The sequence below is a fragment of the Netta rufina genome, assembly GCF_964035555.1.
Source record: "Netta rufina genome assembly, chromosome: 9".
Taxonomy (NCBI): Eukaryota; Metazoa; Chordata; class Aves; order Anseriformes; family Anatidae; genus Netta; species Netta rufina.
The window spans coordinates 442,703-460,441 of record NC_140132.1 but is presented as its reverse complement, the minus strand read 5'-3'; the positions used below and the strand labels follow the sequence as shown (position 1 = coordinate 460,441).

At 46.0% G+C, this 17,739-nt stretch overlaps 1 long non-coding RNA gene across 1 annotated transcript; it reads left to right on the top strand.

The window, feature by feature from the left end:
* LOC311212508 lies at positions 1-7,979 on the top strand. Its single transcript, XR_014618703.1, has 5 exons — positions 1-107; positions 567-683; positions 5,984-6,432; positions 6,666-6,898; positions 7,783-7,979. It is a non-coding gene; the product is annotated as an uncharacterized lncRNA (long non-coding RNA).
* The last annotated feature ends 9,760 nt before the right edge of the window (positions 7,980-17,739 follow it).

Genomic DNA, 17,739 nt, shown 5'->3' with positions numbered 1-17,739 from the left:
GGGGCAAGGCGGCGGGCGGTTCGGGTGCCACGCGATCGGTGGCTTCTGCGGAAATGGCCCTTGTGCGGGGCTGAGGCGGTGCCGGACCAGACCGGGCGTGCGCGGGGGTCTGCACTGCGCAGGGCTTCTGGGGGCTTGGGGAGAGGGGGGCGGGAGGAGGCGGTGGCGGCGGGGGAAGGGGGGGGGGGGGGGGGAGGTGCGGTTGCGTGCGCTTGGCCGACTCCCCTCTGGGTTGGATGGGTGCTCCGTCCAGAGGCATGCTGGGAGCTGTAGTTCTGTGGTGCCGGGCGGCTACGTGGGCTCAGGGTTGCGCGGCCGGTCTTTCCCCGGGTCGGGCCGTGCGCGCCGGGAGGCGCAGGTTGCCGCTGGCTGCGAGCGCGGCTGCCGGCGGTGAGGCGAGCGAGAACTATCGGGGGTGCCTCCCCGGAGCGTCGGGCTGGGAGGGATCGGGGTTGCGGCGGCCGGGCGCGGGTCCTCGCTGTGCTTGATCATTGGACTGTGCCTCGGAGGCTTTCCTCTCCCTGCGTTCTGACAGCCGGCTCTCTCCATGTTCTGCGGTTCACCAGGGCAGAAGCAGCTCCCCGCCGCTAGGACCCCTGCGGGGTTTGTTGCCGAGTGAGGGTGGTACGGCAGGTAAACTGAGGAAGGCTGCAGCTGGCGTGCTGCAGTCACAGGTTGTCCAGGTAAGTCGTAGCGACCTTCGGGTGAAATCGAGGCGTGAAGGGGATTTTGTTGGCTCTTTAGATAGCTGTTCCTACCGAAGATCCCACAGGTCACAAAATGTAGTCGTAACCTTACAGTTTCTACGTTCTATAGCATTTTGTGAGAAACACTCTGTAGCCAATAGTTTAGACTCAGGCGAGGATCTCAGTGAAGTAGTAATTTATTCACAATTGCAATGGCGGGCGCCCCACAAGCAGGAGAGAGTGCGTCTACTAGTTCCATAACACAGTTTATATACTTTTTGATGACAGGACCCTCCCCTGTTTCCCCACTTGAGTGGGTAATCCAGGTTCACAATCTATTTGATGCCTCACAGACAGTGCATGGCCTTCAGTTGCAGGCTTGTTAAATTTCAAAATTCTTTTGACGTTTTTACTGCTTGAAGTGGTAATGTTTCTTCACTTATCTGACTTGACACCGTGATTTTCACCTAATTGTCCTAAGGCGTCTGGTTGTCTGCATTTTACAAGGTCGCCTGCTAAATTTTCTTATCACTGCACCCATATCTCAGTACCACATTCCTTTCCTCTAAACAATATAACTCTGCAAAAATGACATTTTTATTCCCACAGTCTGTAGTAAATATACTGGCAGATGAATAAATGAGCACGTGACTCTACAGCTGAAATTAAATAACGTGCAGTTTCTTCTGTGTTTTATCTTTCAAAGCACGTTGCTGCCGAGCGCCTGAGCTTTTTGCTCACATTACCAAGGAAAGGAATGGCTGCGTTCTCCCCCACCCTTCTTTTTTTTCTTTCTTCTCCCTCAATGACTGGGACTTAAAATGTTTTTCTCAGATGTCCACGTGAAAATTTGTGAAAAAAAAATGCTGATGGTGTGCACTGACAGAATTGGGTGACTTTTTCAAGGTAGAGAGCAAAGAACGTATAAATTCCTAGTATGTTAGTGTTACTCTGTTAACAAAATCGATGTACTAGCCACTTGCTGTTCCTATTTATTTTGGTTTGGCTTGGTTTTCCTTTCAGTAGTCTTTCCAAAGACCTTTGTGGAGGAAACTTTGTCCCACTTTAGCTTTAAGAATTATCCTAGAAATAATGAGCAAGTGCTTGCAGGGCTTTCCAGAATGCTAGTTGTGGTTGGTCAAGAAAGACTTGGGATGCAATTCCTTTCACGGAATCATAGAGTGGTTTGGGTTGGAAGGGACACTTAAAGATCATCTAGTCCATCCCCCTTGCCTCAATCAGCGGCATCTTTCACTAGGTCAGGTTGCTCAAAGCCCTATCCAGCCCAGCTTTGAGCACCTCCAGTAACGGGGCTTCCACAAATTCTCTGTGCAGCCCATTCCAGTGTCTTACTACCCTCATTGTGAAGAATTTCTTCCTTTTGTTCAATCTAAATCTGTCCTTTCAGTTTATAGCTGTTGTCTTGCCCTGTTGCTACAGGCCCTGGTGAAAAGTCCTTGCCTGTCTTTTTTATGAGTCCATTATACGTATTTAAAGGTAGTAATGAGGTCTCCCCAGAGCCTTCTCTTCTCCGTGCTGAAGTGTGACAGAGCTGCTGGTGCTAGCTTGCAGGTCAGTGCCAAACTACCAGAAGGAGGTTTTTACGTGCTTTTCCAGTTCCTTCAAAGGGAAGCTGAAGTACAGACAAGCTGACTGAGAACACTCCAAAGCGGTAGTTGCAAAACTTTTTGTAGAATGCTAGCTCTTTTCCTCTGTGAGCAGAAGGAAAGCTTGTTCGGGCACAGGTATCTGTCACAGGGATGCAGCTCTCTCGTTACTGCTTCTGCTGACTCCTGAAACGATCCTCTGCGCTGGTCCGATATCTCTGCCCATCTGTGGCAAAAGAGTTTGTTTCTCAGATTGCAGAAGCAGCATTGTGGAATTTAGGTTTTGGTAGGTATCAAGGTTGTACCCCTGAAATCTCATCTATCTCAAGATACTACCTATCCTTGCAAACCTTGCTTCTCTGAAATCCAAGTTGTTGTCCTTACTCCAGTAATGCCAAAGGGAGAAATGCTCCATTGAGAGATTATCAGAAAGACAGAATCTGTATTGGCAAGCCTCCATCCCTTGGAATCCGTGGATTCCTTAAACTGGTCCTGGCATGAGTATTAGAAGAAAATGCTATCCAAGAAAAAAAAAAAGATCTCTCATTTATAATTCTGTACTAGTTCCAGCTGACTTTGGTGACAGAATCATTTAAATTGGAAGAGACCTCCAAGATCATCGAGTCCAACCTCTGACCTAACTAACCAGTCCTCCACTAAACCATATCACAAAGCTCTACATCTAAACATCTTTTAAAGACCTCCAGGGATGGTGACTGAACAGCTTCCCTGGGCAGCCCATTCCAATGCCTAACAACCCTTTTAGTAAAGAAGTTCTTCCTAATATCCAACCTAAACCTCCCCTGGTGCAACTTTAGCCCATTCCCCCTCGTCCTGTTGCCAGGCACATGGGAGAATAGACCAACCCCCACCTCGCTACAGCCTCCTTTAATGTACTTAATAGAGAGCAATATGGTCGCCCCTGAGCCTCCACTTCTCCAGGCTGAACAATCCCAGCTCCCTCAGCTGCTCCTCGTAGGACTTGTTCTCCAGACAAGAGTTTGTTGCCCTTCTCTGGACTCTTTCGAGCACCTCGATGTCCTTCTTGTAGCGAGGGGCCCAAAACTGAACACAGTACTCAAGGTGCAGCCTCACCAGAGCCGAGTACAGGGGGACAATCACTTCCCTAGACCTGCTGGCCACACTGCTTCTTATACAAGCCAGGATGCTGTTGGCCTTCTTGGCTCCCTGAGCACACTGCTGGCTCATATTCAGCCGACTATCAACCATCACTGCCAGGTCCTTCTCTGCCAGGCAGCTTTCCAACCACTCATCTCCCAGCCTGTAGCACTGCTTGGGGTTGTTGCGCCCCAGGTGCAGGACCTGGCCTTGTTGAACTTCACAGAGTTGACCTCAGCCCATCAGTCCAGCCTATGTAGATTCTCTTTCAGAGCCTTCCTACCCTCAAGCAGATCAACACATGCACCTAACTTGGTGTCATCTGCGAACTTACTGTGGGTACACTTGATCCCCTCATCCAGATCATCGATAAGATATTAAAGAGGACTGGCCCCAGTACTGAACCCCAGGGGACTCCATTAGTGACTGGCCTCCAGATGGATTTGACTTCATTCACCACAACTCTTTGGGCCCAGCTACCCAGCCAGTTTTTAACCCAACAAAGTGTACACCTGTTAGAGGACGCACGGCCGAAAGCACGACAGACACCAGCAGAGTCAGATCATGCTCCCTTTTATTGCCCGAATAGCCTAACTTTTATAGTGAACTTAGCAGGGGCGGATAGTGTTTTACACAAGATTATTGGTCAAAAGCACTCAGACAAACAACTGCAAGAAAACAACCCCCCTCGTGATTAGCAGTCAAGAAAACAACCCCCTTGTGATTAGCAGTCACGTATATCTTGTCCTTGAAGCCAGCTGCTGGTAACAATATTTTTCTGAATTCCTCAATTGGGCGACGTGGGAACGCTGTCGTGGGCACTTCTCATAGTTGCCCTGGTAGCTTGGTTTGCTCAGCTGCAGCAGGCCATGGGATTTGCTAAGGCCTACTCCTGGTTGCTTAAAGCAAGCTCAGATCGAACAATTGTTCCACGGACTCATGTCCACGCCCTTTGTGCCAATTCCCAACATACGCCAGTCCAAGCCATGAGCATAGTAATAGTGAAATTGATTTCACTCTACCAAATAAAAACATAAATTACTTTTTTTGACTGTCTTGAAAGAATGGTATTGATAATAGGTGGGAAAACCAGAACTGTTGCATTTCTAGAATTTTAGGTGGCCTGAGAAACACACAGCATGCACTAGGGTAGCTGCACGAAAGTATCTCAAAAATGGGCTCTTGCAAACAGAAAGACCTCTGGGAGGTTACTGATATTTGGTCAGAGAGGCCTGACTCAGCCATCATTCTGCCTTTGTAATATTTCATAGCGGTTTTGCGATATTGCTGGTCTTCAGCTCATGGAAGACTTTTCTTCCAGGGATTTTCCTTGCTGCTTTTACTTCAAACATTACCAGGAAACAAAGTTGGAAGTTCTCATGTGTCCCCTCAAGGCTAGAAGCTGGTTACCTAGCAAGAGGCTTGCTTGAGTCATGAGTTCACTAGCTGATTAAATAACTGGCCTGGGACAGGAGCGTGTGGAACAAAATACTGCGGACAGCACAATCCACGCATTTGGTTGCTTAATGCCACAGAGCTATGCTTTTGTAGCAGGAATGTGTCAGAAGCAGCAGTAATCCAGGGAAATGACGCAAACCTGGAGGTAGGCGGTCAGCTTTGTGAGCAGGGAGTGCTGGTGTGGTCCTGCTCCCCTGACCACACCTGTTGGAATTAAGTAGGAGAAGGGAGTATGGATGTGGTATTTCAGCCCTTTCAGGGAGCTGAACATCACCTGAAAAGATGATGACATCCCTGCCCTGAAGGACCTGCCCGCCGCAGTCTGTAGCATTGTGTGCATTTGTAGATTGATGGGCCTGAGAGTAGAGCACCGTGGGATGCTGGGGCTGGGATTTGATTTGGGGATTCTCCCCTCCCCTCCCCCAGCCCCACGAGCTTATGTTTTATGTTTAAGCTTGGGAAATAAAAAAGGAAAGCCTTACAGAGCCTCAGCTCCACCTAGGAACGAATAGCAGTGTGTTTGCTTCTGGAAGAACTTCCCACTGCTGAGGATGGATGGTGTGGATCCCAAAATGAGGGGGTTGTGTGAGAGCTGGTGATAGTGCCAGCAGGACTCCACAGCTGACAAGAGACATCGTTGGTTTTGATGTCCATCACAACAGAAAATGCTCGTCTCATTCAATTTGAGGAGGTATCAAACTCACAGACAAACAATATCAGTGAGGCTCTGTTATGCAGCCATGGTGAAAGTTTAACATAGCAAAGAAACAGTGTGTATTAGGTAAGGTGAAAAAGGGAGTCACACCTCCAAGAAGTCCCATTTTTTGGTCTTTAAGCTTTTTTTTTTTTTTGGGGGGGGGTAGGGGGAAAGAGATGAATATTACCCTCCAGAAAGGTTACCAAATCCATGTCAAAAAAGGTCAGCTGCTAAAGCTTTTATAAATGATCTTTGTACTGCAAGTTTCTTTTTTCATGAAGCCAAATTGAGATAAATCCAAAAATGTCTATGGGTTTAAAATAACGCTTAGTAAAATATTCTTGTCATTCACAATAATAATGGAGTGAATGAACTTGTTCCACACAGTGACCTTACTTTTTTTTTTTGTATTCCAGCAAACTGTGTACAGTCCCAGGAGTACAGTGTTGTGTAGCATTGTCATTCTGCTCCACCACTCTAATGTCTAACAATGTAATGCTTTCTGGATGTTGTCTACAAATTCTTTCCTTACTTATGTAAGAAGTCAATGCATATATTGCATAGTTTGTCATAGAGCATAGCTGAAGCATATATTGCATAGTTTGTCATAAAGCATAGCTGAAGTACTGTTATATTTATACTTATGAAGACAGCCGAATCAGAGAGAGCAGCTCGGCGACTCCCCCCAAGAAGGCCATTAAGATAAAACAGTGAACTTTCTACCATATATTAAAAAGCCTGGAGGAATTAGCATAGCTTGCAGAAAATTATGCTGGAAAGAGATGATATTTGACAGCAATCATGAAAATGTCATCTTTTTACCAAGAATGATGAGAACTGATGCGTCTGCCCTGTGTTTGGATAGGTGAGTTAAGAGGAGCTGAGCATAGAGTTTGCAGGGGAAATGGGAAATGAATGAGATCATTTAACCTCTTTTCCATGCATTTATAATCCCATACTTTTGTTATTATCCAGAATTTTTAATGTAACTCTCTATTTCAACTGGTTCAGTTGTATGGATAGCAGCTAACTATAAAAAGAACTGAAATCCTGAAGTGTCCTTGGAGCTGCTAACTCTACCTCTATATGTTCCCTAAGAAAATGTCACAGATTTAAAGACGGTGTGTATTAAATGAAGGATGAGAAGAAACACCTTTTTCGGATATTTGCACTCCTCTTCTTCAGCTCATGCAGAAGGCTGACAGCCTGCCTCACTCTCATTAGTGCTGTCCCACCAGCTCCTTTTGGAGCTCAGCACTGCGTTTGGCCTGCTGCAGTCTTCCCAATCCCCTCATTTCTATGCTGCAACACCACCATCCACTAGAAGTCAGGTAGGATCTGAAGACCTTTGACACTGCTAAATGATCAAACCTCAGCTGTCAGTTTTAGCCCTTTGTATTCCAGTTGTTTGCTTTGCTGGGCGATGGTTTCATTTTTTTATTTTGTAATATGTTCTTTGTAGAGGTTATTTTAAGCAGACAAGTAGGTAGCCTCCTTCCTTCAGTGGATTTGTGCAGGTTTTGGCTGAGCTTTGCACATCTGAACAATTGCCCATTGGTTGTTCTGGTCTTGACACATCTCTAAAAACTTTGTCTGCCTCGCCTCTCCTCTTTGTGTATTAAGATGCACATTCGTGCAAAAATAATGTATGCTTAAAGATGCCCAGTGGTTATGGGGCATTTTCAGCGTTTCACATATAAGGCTCCATGTTTACTTAACTACTTAAGTGTAGTCCTGGCTTTAAGCGTAGGTGTAGCTAATGATTGTTACTCAAGTGGTTATAAAATTTAAAATGTTTGTTTGTATATATATAGATGAAACTGAGTCTGTGGAGTGAAAGACTTTTCTGCTTGTTGCATATACTCATGTATCAGCAGGCTCATATGCAAGCTGATCGAAACTGGATGCCAAGCTGTGCCTTTTTTGTTGCCTGGAATATGCAATCTGTGCACCTTGGGTGTACCTTGTCTATTAACTATCTTTTACATTGTGTCACCCCATTAATAATATGAGTGGATGTACCCAGCACCACCTTGGGGCTACATAGAACGTGGAAATTTCTAGTATGTCAGTGTTACTCTGTTAACAAAACTGACTTACTAGCTGCTTGCTGTTTCTGTTTGTTTGTTTGTTTGTTTTTGTTTTTTGTTATTCTTTTCAGTAGTCTCCCCAAAAGTTTTTGTGGACATGTTGTGTATCTTTTCTATTCTTCCAGGATTCATTTGTCAGGAAAGATGACCATGAAATCCGAGGGTTGTGGACAACCATCTACCAGATGATTGTTGCAGATGCCTTTGATCACGTTATTTGTCCTTTTAGCTTGCTCTTTCCTTTATCTTGAGTTGATTTTTTTTGCAGTGCTATGTTTGCAGTGGTAATATTGCTGCTGAGGTGCATTTAATTAAAAGTGATTTTAACGGTAATTGTGAATTCATTGAGTGTGGCTTTGTATAATGACTCCCATGATCATAACATTTTTTTCCATTGTCACAGATATGAGAAAAGTTCTTTCCAGCAAGATGTATAAGGAATTAATTATACCTCTGCCTCATCCTGTGAGACCAGAAGACATGGAGTAATTGTAAGCTGCGATTCTCAGGAGACGTACTAAGAGTCTCGGGTTCCTTCTCTGCCTGCCCCCCAAGGCCTTTGGGATGAGAAATCTTAGGCTATATGTTTTTCCCTGTGAAATACTGTTGTGTTAAGGGGTGTAGCTGACGAACTCTTATGGGTCTGGTCAGATTCAGGTTACTGAACTATAATGGTCTCATGGTCACGGATTCACCTGTAACATAGCATGTCCTTGATCTAGTTGCGTTCAATGAGTACTATCACGGCTAGGAACAATGCAATGAAGGGCAGCTTATTTTGGGGGTGTGGTGGTTTTACCGTGCTGGGCAGCTAAACCCCACAACCGCTCTCTCACTCCCCCTCCTTTAGATGAGGAGGGGGAGAAGTAAAGCAAAGAACAACTCATGGGTTGAGATAAGGATAATTTAATTAAAGGGAAATAATAATAATAATTAAATAAAGATTATTATGAACTAAACAATTTAACTAAGGGGAAATAAAAAGGGAAAGGGGAAAAGGGAGGGGAAACGGGAAAAATAAAAAGAAGGGAGGAAAACAAACAAATAAAACAAATGAAGGCTATATGGAAGTGCAGAGGAAAGAAATTACTCTCTACTTCCCACAAATGAGCAATGATTGACCACGTCCTTGAAGCAAGGCCTCAACGCACGTAGCCGGTGTTCAAGAGGAGGCCCAACACTTTCCCAACGAGGGCCCACCCCTCCCCTCTTCTTCCTGTTCCCACCTTTTGTTGCTGAGTGTGACATCACATGGTATGGAATATCCCTTTGATTGGTTTAGGTCAGCTGCCCTAGTGATGTTTCTCTTCTCACTTTTTGCCCACCCCCTAGGAGGGTTAGAGAAAGGCCCAATGCTGTGCCACTGCTGCTCAGCAGTAGACACAACACTGGTGTGATAACACTGCTGTTCCAGCTACAAGTACAGAGTACGGCACTGTATGGGCTGCTGCCGGGAAAGTTAACATTCCAGCCAGACAGGGCGGGGGGGGAAAGGGCAGCAATGGTGGGGGTAGGCCTGTGCCGTCTCTGCTCCCTGGGCCAGGTGTGCCAGGGCTGGTCTGTGCAGAGGGAGTGATGGGCGAGTGTGACCTGGGCTGTGGCTGCTGTGGAGGAGCAGGTGAGGGAGGGTCTGGGGCTCCCTGGTATGGGGGATGGAAGGATGTTGAGGAGGCTGGGTCCTGCGGGATCGGCAGCTGTGTTAGCATTCACAAAGGCACATAACCACAAAGTGATTATATATGAAGGTGCTTTTATTTGGCGCTGGAAGTTAGGGGCATGTCTGCCCAAATACAACTTTGTTTGATTTGCTCACACAGCAAACATTTATAGAATTCAGAAACATACATTTGCATAATATACTCGTAATCAGTTATCTTCATATTCATTGGATAAATGTATATTCCATCTTCTATAAGCACAGCCCCTTTATTAATCTGATTGGTCCCTTTACTTATCTCTATTTACCTTTTTCAGTTACTTAGATACTTTACTGATTACATTGGATTTCAATGGTATTTACCTTAGTTTCCAAACTATTCATTCACCTAGCAATAATCTCGCAGATACCCATAATACTTATCTTGACTATCTCTTGTTTAGATTAAATAAACATTTATGGTATGCATTGCTAGTAGCAATACTGGTTTCACTACCAAGACACCTGCTGCTTTGTTTATGTTTACCAAGAGCTGGGGTAGGGAAAGCTGCAGGGGGTAGGCGGCTGGTTAGGAAGCACAGATCGGGCTCTGGGATGGTGGCTAGGAGCATCTTGCCCCGGAGCATGCAGGGAGTTGTGGTCTTGGGGCTCTGGCCTTCTGGTCGGCCACATTGGTTTCCAGAACATGCTGGGAATGGTAGTTTCAAGTTGCCACTCGGCACGGAGCCATTTAGGATGGGCAGGTACTTCCTCCGCGCTAGTGGAGCGGGGTGCCTTTTCTGGTAGTTTCCGTCTGGTGTTCCCTTAACGAGCAGACGGCCTGGGAAGCCGTGCCTGCCGTTCTGCTTCCGCCCATGCACGGAGCGGGCTGGCGCGGCGTCGAACAGCGAGCGGTGCTGTAGAAGAGTCGCTGCATGGCGCGTCGCTCTCTGCTGGCGAGAGGGAGGTACTGCAGGCGGAGACGACGCGCATGCGCTGTGGTAATTGCCAAGATTGGTGCCCCGCAGCATGCCGGGAGTTGTGGTCTTTGGGCTCCGAGCTTACATTCGGCCACTTTGGCTTCTGTGGCATGCTGGGAAATGTAGTACCAAGCCAGGAGCAACATGGTGACGGGTAGGAAGGGTAGTTGTTTCCTCTGCACCAGTGGACCGGGGTGCCTCTTTGCCGCTTTTATGTGGTTTTTCGCACGGATCCCACTGCTTGTGTTAACGATAAAACGTTTTGAGAAGCCGTGCCTGGTTCCACGCAAGGGGACGGCGAAAAAGCAGTACAGCCGGCAGGGCCCGGCGTGCATGCGCGGTAGTGGTGCGTCGCCCTATGCCGCCACCTGCTGCTGGGAACGTGATACTGCAGGTGAAGCAGCTGGGGCAGGGAAAGCCCCGGCGGGGCGGGGGGTGGGGCGTCGGGCTGCAGGGCGGGAAGCTGGGGGCTGGCTCCGGGGTATCCGCAGAGCCAGGTGACCTGAGGGGCTTGCTGGGAGTCGTGGTCTTTGGGTTTTGAGCTTCCTGTTGTTATAAATTAAGTCTCAACTCAATCTGAATTTAGTAATATTTGTAAAAGAAATATTTATCAAAGGTATAAAAGGCAAGTAAACAGCGCTGGGTGTGCGGGGAGCCTACGCTCCACCAACACGTACACACAAACATCAAACATTCTAAATATACAGAACATTGCTTTTACATACTAAACCTGAGTATGCCTATACAATCAGAAAAGGTAACAAACAATCCTTTAAGTTCCATGACTTAACAGTCTCCATTTTCCATTCCTTTTCTTGATTACAAACAAGTCTCCATTTTCCATTCCTTTTGAACAATATGTCTTGCTTTAAGTTGTCAAGCAACTCGGCCTTCGGGCCTTATGTATCCCGTTCTTCCCAGATCGAAGAAAAGCATATCCATCTCCTTTTCAAGGCCAATGAGGCCTGGGTCAAAAGGCACATCCAGGTCACCAGGGGGCGTAACAGCAAAAGCTTTCAACGGCTGTAGCAGCAGAGGGGCCGACGGCGTAGCAGTAAACGAGCCCACAGCTCCCTCACTGTCTGGCAAACCACACGTTTCTGACTGTGGTCCCACACAGCTCTTTAAGGCCTCAGAGACTGCTCACCAGGTGCCAAGCAATTCCACTGCAACCTTGTCGTTTTTAGTTGCAGAGTCCCATACCTTGACCTTAACTTGGTCCCATATTTCAGGGTCATAAACTGTCTGATTGTTAATAAGGAGAATAAGCTGTAAAGTTACCAGGACAGTCTTTGTTTCTAAGGACGTATGATTCCCCATAATGTGCAACTGCTTACCAGTGAGGGGCAGTTGTGTGCGCAGGTTTGCTTCTCTCAGCTTGAGCTTCTTTCCAGCTCCAGTGCACCCATTTCCAGCGACTTTCAGTACGAGCTTCTCTGAGCGGTTTGCTGAGTTTGGCCAAACCCATCTTCATGAGGCAATCAAAGTGTTCCTGTCCTGGTCTCCATTCTGCTAGCCTGTTCCTTTTCATTCTTTTTTCATGCTTCTTTATTGATGACGTAACTTCATCGTTTTGCCTTTTTTTAATTTTTTTTTATCTTGAGGACAGGCTCCCCTCTTATACCCTTCTCCCCACAGCAGTCCTTTTCAAAAACAACTTTTCATTGGTCAAACAACTTTGCAAATAACAGCAATGGCAAACACCCAGAAACTTTGGTTGGAGAACAAGCAACCCGAGACTGCATGGAGTCACCTTTCTTTGTGCCCTCTAAACTCTTTTACATTCCTGATGGCCTCATCGTTAAGAGCCTACTGTTATCATTAACCACGGGGTTTGCCGACCCCCATGGGCACACTCCCACATCTCCCCCTTCTTTATTAATAGCAACTATTTTCTCGACAAGAATGACCACTCCATATACATGTATAACACTGTCGGCCATGTTGGTTTCCATGGCATGCCGGGAAATGTAGTTCTTCACATTGCTGCTCAGCTTCCTAGCTGGGAAGCGCATGTTGCTCATAGCAGTTATTTCCTCCCTGAGACAACGTGGGGTGTGGTTTTCCACGCGGTTCGCACTGCTTCCATTATTGAGAAAACTGTTTGGGAAGCTGTGTCTGTCGTTCTCGGGATGAGGGCGGTAGCGCCCTCTGCCACCACCTGCTGGCGAAAAAAATCAGTAACGCAGCAGGAGCCATGTAGGACTTCTCAGAGGTAAGCCTTCAACGGACGGGGACATCTAAACTCATGCACCGAGCATGCGAGACAAATGTCCGTGGCACGAAGATCAAGGACGACTTCTAAGAGGTAAGCGGCTATCCCTTTGTTTCCTCGTCCTCTCAGGAGCCCTCTTTACAATCCTCATACACACTTCAGGCTCACAACACTCCTTTTCTCTTCTACTTAGTATTCCTAGTCCCTGCCTGACCCGACCCCCTCCCCCCCAAATACATTTTCTAAGGACCTACATGCTTTGCTCCTCCTGAGGTCCTACAGGTCCCTTAAATCTGCACAGTGTCCTTTCCAGCTTGTAGTGTGCCACTATTTTTTCCCTGCTTCTTTTGAGAATGTCTGTACCCTTCTCATATCTTGATTGGGTTGACTTTTTTGGACCCATCTGCATAGTTTCGGACCCATCTGCATTGTTTTTTAGATAGTCTACTAACATAAGTTACTACTTCTGTGAGTCATTTTACACTTCAGTATAGTATTTTTGTGGTTTGTAATCTGCTACACTCCTAGATTATTTCTACCTATGTAAATAAAAATTTCAGCTAATCACAGTCAAAACCAGTTTTCGTTACCTACTTGGTCACATTGTCATTTCAATGATCAGAACTGAAGTAAAAGCACAGGAATTGCTGTTTTTAGTAACACTCCACACACTGTTGAGCTAAGCCAAATAAAAAACACAGCTGCTGCTCCTCCTGCTCTCTTTATCCCTTCCTGTGCTTTGCCCCTCCTCTTTCCCAGGTGATTGGGCCAGGATGCTGGGTGGGGCCTGATGGTATACATGGGAATATAAATGTTGTTTTTGCTGAGTTACATTGTTTAGAGGAAAGGAATGTGGTACTGAGATATGGGTGCAGTCATAAGAAAGCTTAGCAGGTGATCTTGTAAAATGCAGACAACCAGACTCCTTAGGACAATTAGGTGAAAATCACAGTGTCAAGTCAGATAAGTGAAGAAACATTACCACTTCAAGCAGTAAAAACGTCAAAAGAAATTTGAAATTTAACAGGCCAATAACTGAAGGCCATGCATTGTTTGTGAAGCATCAGGTAGATTGTGAACCTGGACTACCCACTCAGTGGGGAAACAGGGGAGGGTCCTGTCATCAAAAAGTATATAAACTGTATTATGGAACTAGTAGAGGCGCTCTCTCCTGCTTGTGGGGCGCCCGCCATTGTCAATCGCAAATAAATTACTGCTTCACTGAGATCCTCGCCTGAGCCTAAGTAATTGGCTACATAGTGTTTCTCACAATTTGGGGGCTCGTCTGGGATCCAGTCACCTACTGGGGAGCTCCACTGCTGCAGCAGCAGGAAGGCATGCCCCGCTGATTTTAGTGGTCCTGTGCATCGATGGTGGCGGTTCTGCGGAAAGCTGACAGAGGGCCCGAGACTGGTTAAAGAGGCAGGATCTGTGAAGTAGTGGAGAAGGGAAGAAGGTAAGCACTCCGGGTTTTTAAGAATTGATCCGGTAACTCTGCACAGACCAAGGTAAGAAATACTAAGTATTGCCTTGGGGGTTGGGTGAGACTCTGTGTGATGTGTGAGTGAGACGTACTTCTGTATGAAGCGAGTGTGGAGTCCTGATCCGCAGTTCCGTAGCTCTGTGAGGGGCGCAGCCGGAGACGGACAAAGCATGAGATAAAGGAGAGAAAGGAAGAGTCTCGGGAAATTTGGTGTATGGTAAGCCTTTGCACAGGGAAGTGCTGGCACTACACCAAGGAAATTTGGTGTATGGTAATCCTTGCACAGGAAAGTGCTGGGTAGTACACTAGGGAAATTTGGTGTACGGTAATCCTTGCACGGGGGAGTGCTTGGAAGTACACCAGGGAATCTGGTAAACTCATAGGTGTACGGTAACCCTGGCACAGGGAAGTGCTTGGCAGTATACCCCCATTTTCCAGAATCGGAACGTTAGTTTGTGGTACACTGCAGAAGGGAAATTTCTGTAGCAACATACTGACTAGGGCTAGGAAAAATGGGAAATATGAGTTCCAGGGGACAGGGAGATATCCCTGGGGGAGTGCCTACCAACAGTTCTTCCTGAAGAATGATAAGAAATTGGAAACATAATCCCAAAATTAGAGGAGATTGTAAAAGAAAAAAAAAAAAAGGTTAAATATTGTGTATCAGTCTGGACAAAAGAACTAATTAAGGAAACAGCAGTATTTTGGCCAAAATACAGGTCTGATGAAAATTCAGGCTTTAAATTTATGTGTAAACAATAAGATTCCTTTTTTGGAGAAGGAGCCAAGTTATGCTACCTATAATCCTAATATTGTACCTGTGGCAGCAGCAGTCACTCCAGGAAGGGAGACAGGGACTGTAATTAACACTGTCCCTAAAGAAGGATCATACTCTAGGCTCTGGCAAGAATTAGAACAAGGTAGAAGATATATTGAGAATTTTGCCTTCCCTGATACTAACAATACTAACACTAACTGTGTATCCTCTTATGTGAACTACCCCCCCTCCTTACCAGCAGAGAGGTTAGGACTTTTAAGAAGGAGATAAAGTCTTTATTCGAGGACCCCAACAGCCTAGCTGAACAATTAGACCACTTCCTACGAACTGACTTATACTCTTGGGGAAGGGAATTATGTCTATAAGTATGTTGTTTACAAGGAAAAAAATGGGAATGATCAGGAGGAGAGCTGCTGTACAAGAATGGGAAAGAGCTCATCCTCCAGGACCAGGGGTAATACCGGCAGAGCAGAAATACCCACTTGCCAATCCTGGCTGGAATAATAATAATGTGCAACACAGAAATCATATGAGAGACTTGGGGTCAGAATGAGAAAGTACTCAGGGATGAGTCCTGAGGATCCCAAGGGCTCTTGAAAGTTCATTGTGTGATTAAAGCCTGGCAAGATACGTAGAAAATGCTCCAGAAGGTGGGGGGATGTAGTGAACAGTCACTGGGGGACCCTCCTGCGGGAGGCCCTGGAGGTGTGTGTCCGGAGGGCAGATGAGAAGGAAAAGCAGAGAGCGAAACTAATGGTATTGACGGTGCAATGGGTAGTGAAGCAGAGGGTTGGAGAAAGAGGAAGAAAATCTTCAGGGGGAGTCAGGGCCAGGATGGAAAGGAGAGGAAGAGAGATGGAGGAATGGTAGGCAAAGAAGGCTACCTGTGTTGTGGCCTGAATCCTAGCAGGGACAGGCTTTGATAAGATGTTCTAAGCCAGGCTGGCCACTTTGAATAGGAATATCCAGAGTGGAAGAAGGAGGAAAGAAGGAAAATGGGATGAAATATGGTATACTGATATGTTGTTTCAGCATCCTGGAGGGAGAAAGGTATGGAATTAAGTCGGCCCTTGACTGAGACTTTGGTGAAAGTACAGGCTGTAGAAAGATAGAAAGAAGTGTTTAAAAAAAAAAAGTTACTGAAGGTGTTAAAAGGTGTGTTATGTAATGTTTGACAGAGCTGTTTGAAGTTGAATGAGCAGGGAAAGGGGATGTAGGCATTATCTAAGTAACAGTCTAGAAGTTTTGGTATATTCGCTGTGGTGTTTGGTCAGTTTCCTAAGTATCAGGGAGGGGGATGGGGGGGGACAGCCTGTTCCACCAGGAGCCACAGACTGCAGGGGGGCTTCTGCTCCGCCACCTGGAGCACCTCCTCCCTCTCCTTCTGCTCTGACTTTGATGTCTGCGGGGAGGTTTCTCGCTCCTTGCTCTCCCAGCTGCTGTTGAGCAGCAGGTTTTTGTTTGTTTCTTTGTTTGTTTGTCTTCATGGATGTGCTCTCACAGAGGCACTGACTGTGTTGCTCATGGCTTGGCTCTGGGCAGCAGTGGGCCCCTTTGGGGCCGGATGAAATTGTCCCTTATCTGCCACGGGGAGGCTTCTGAATTCTTCTCGTGAAGAAGAATCTTCTCTTTCCCCCTTCCCCCCCCCCCCTCCCCCCCCAACCCCACGAACCTTGCCATTGAACCCAACCCAATACACTGGGGCAGCTAGGTCATTACTGGCTTGTAAAGTATCAGGGATTAAATTAACTAATGAAACCCTAAAAAGTGATGGGGGTAGAAGGGGCTGGGATAACAGTGCCACTTTTGGGGATACCAAGCTGAGACTAGGGGATAAAATGATCACTGGGCAATTATTGCATGTACCCAAGGCAGGGACTAACTTGTTGGGAAGGGATTTGATGATGAAATTGGGCATTCAACTAGTAAATCGTTAGAGTGGAATAACAGTTAATGGAGTGCTCTTAGACCCTGAGAGCAAAGATATACTCACCTCTGACTGGAAAGACCCTGAAATGGGGGCGGAAGCAACAATACAGATGGACGGTTTTACCTCAGGGGTTTACAGGGCCACCTATTTATTTGGGCAAGTTCTAGAACAGATTTTGGAGCAATTCCAACCTCCCGAGGAGGTGTTACTGTTACAAATATGTGGATGATCTTTTATTGTCAGAACAGGAGAAAACAGTTGTGAAGGAAGCTACTAACAAGTTATCCAACTTTCTGGGAAAGCAGGGCTTCGGAGTATTGAGAAATAAATTACAATATGTAGAAAGAGAAGTCAGGTATTTAAGGCATCTAATGTCTGAAGGAAAACAAAGAATAAATGCAGAGAGGATTCAGGGAATTGCTGAAAATTAAGAAAGAACTAAAAAGTTTTAAAAGGAAGATTTTTTTTAAGGAATCAAGAGCCATGAAGTCTGAAGGAAAATGGATACTCCCTGATGGGAGAGAAATGCTGAATGAAGTGATAATGAGGCAAATATTAACTGTTTTACATCAAAAGAGTCATTGGGAGGTGCAAGCAATGTGTGGTGTTGTGCTAAGAAAGTATGTCTGTGTAGGAATATAACTTTAGCGAAGCACATATGCAGAGGATGTACCATATGTCAAAAGGTAAATAAAAAGGTCTTCTGTAACCCATCTAGAGGGGGATGGGAGCCAGGGATTTGACCTTTCCAAAGTATAGAGGTAGACTGAGTTACTTGTATTTCCTAATTGACCATGTGACTGGATAAGTGTAAAGCTTTACTGCGAGGGTTAAAGCAGGCCTTAGAGATTGAGTGGGATTTTCACAGCCCCTGGCACCCCTCCTCTTCTGGGAAGGTGGAGCAAATGAATCAAACATTAAAGAAGCAATTAACTAAACTAGTGTTAGAAACCCAATTTCCTTGGGTAAAATGCTTACTCCTACAGGTTCAAACAGCACCAAGAAAGGATATAGGAATTTCACCATATGAGATGCTGTTCAAATTGCTCTATTTGGGCAT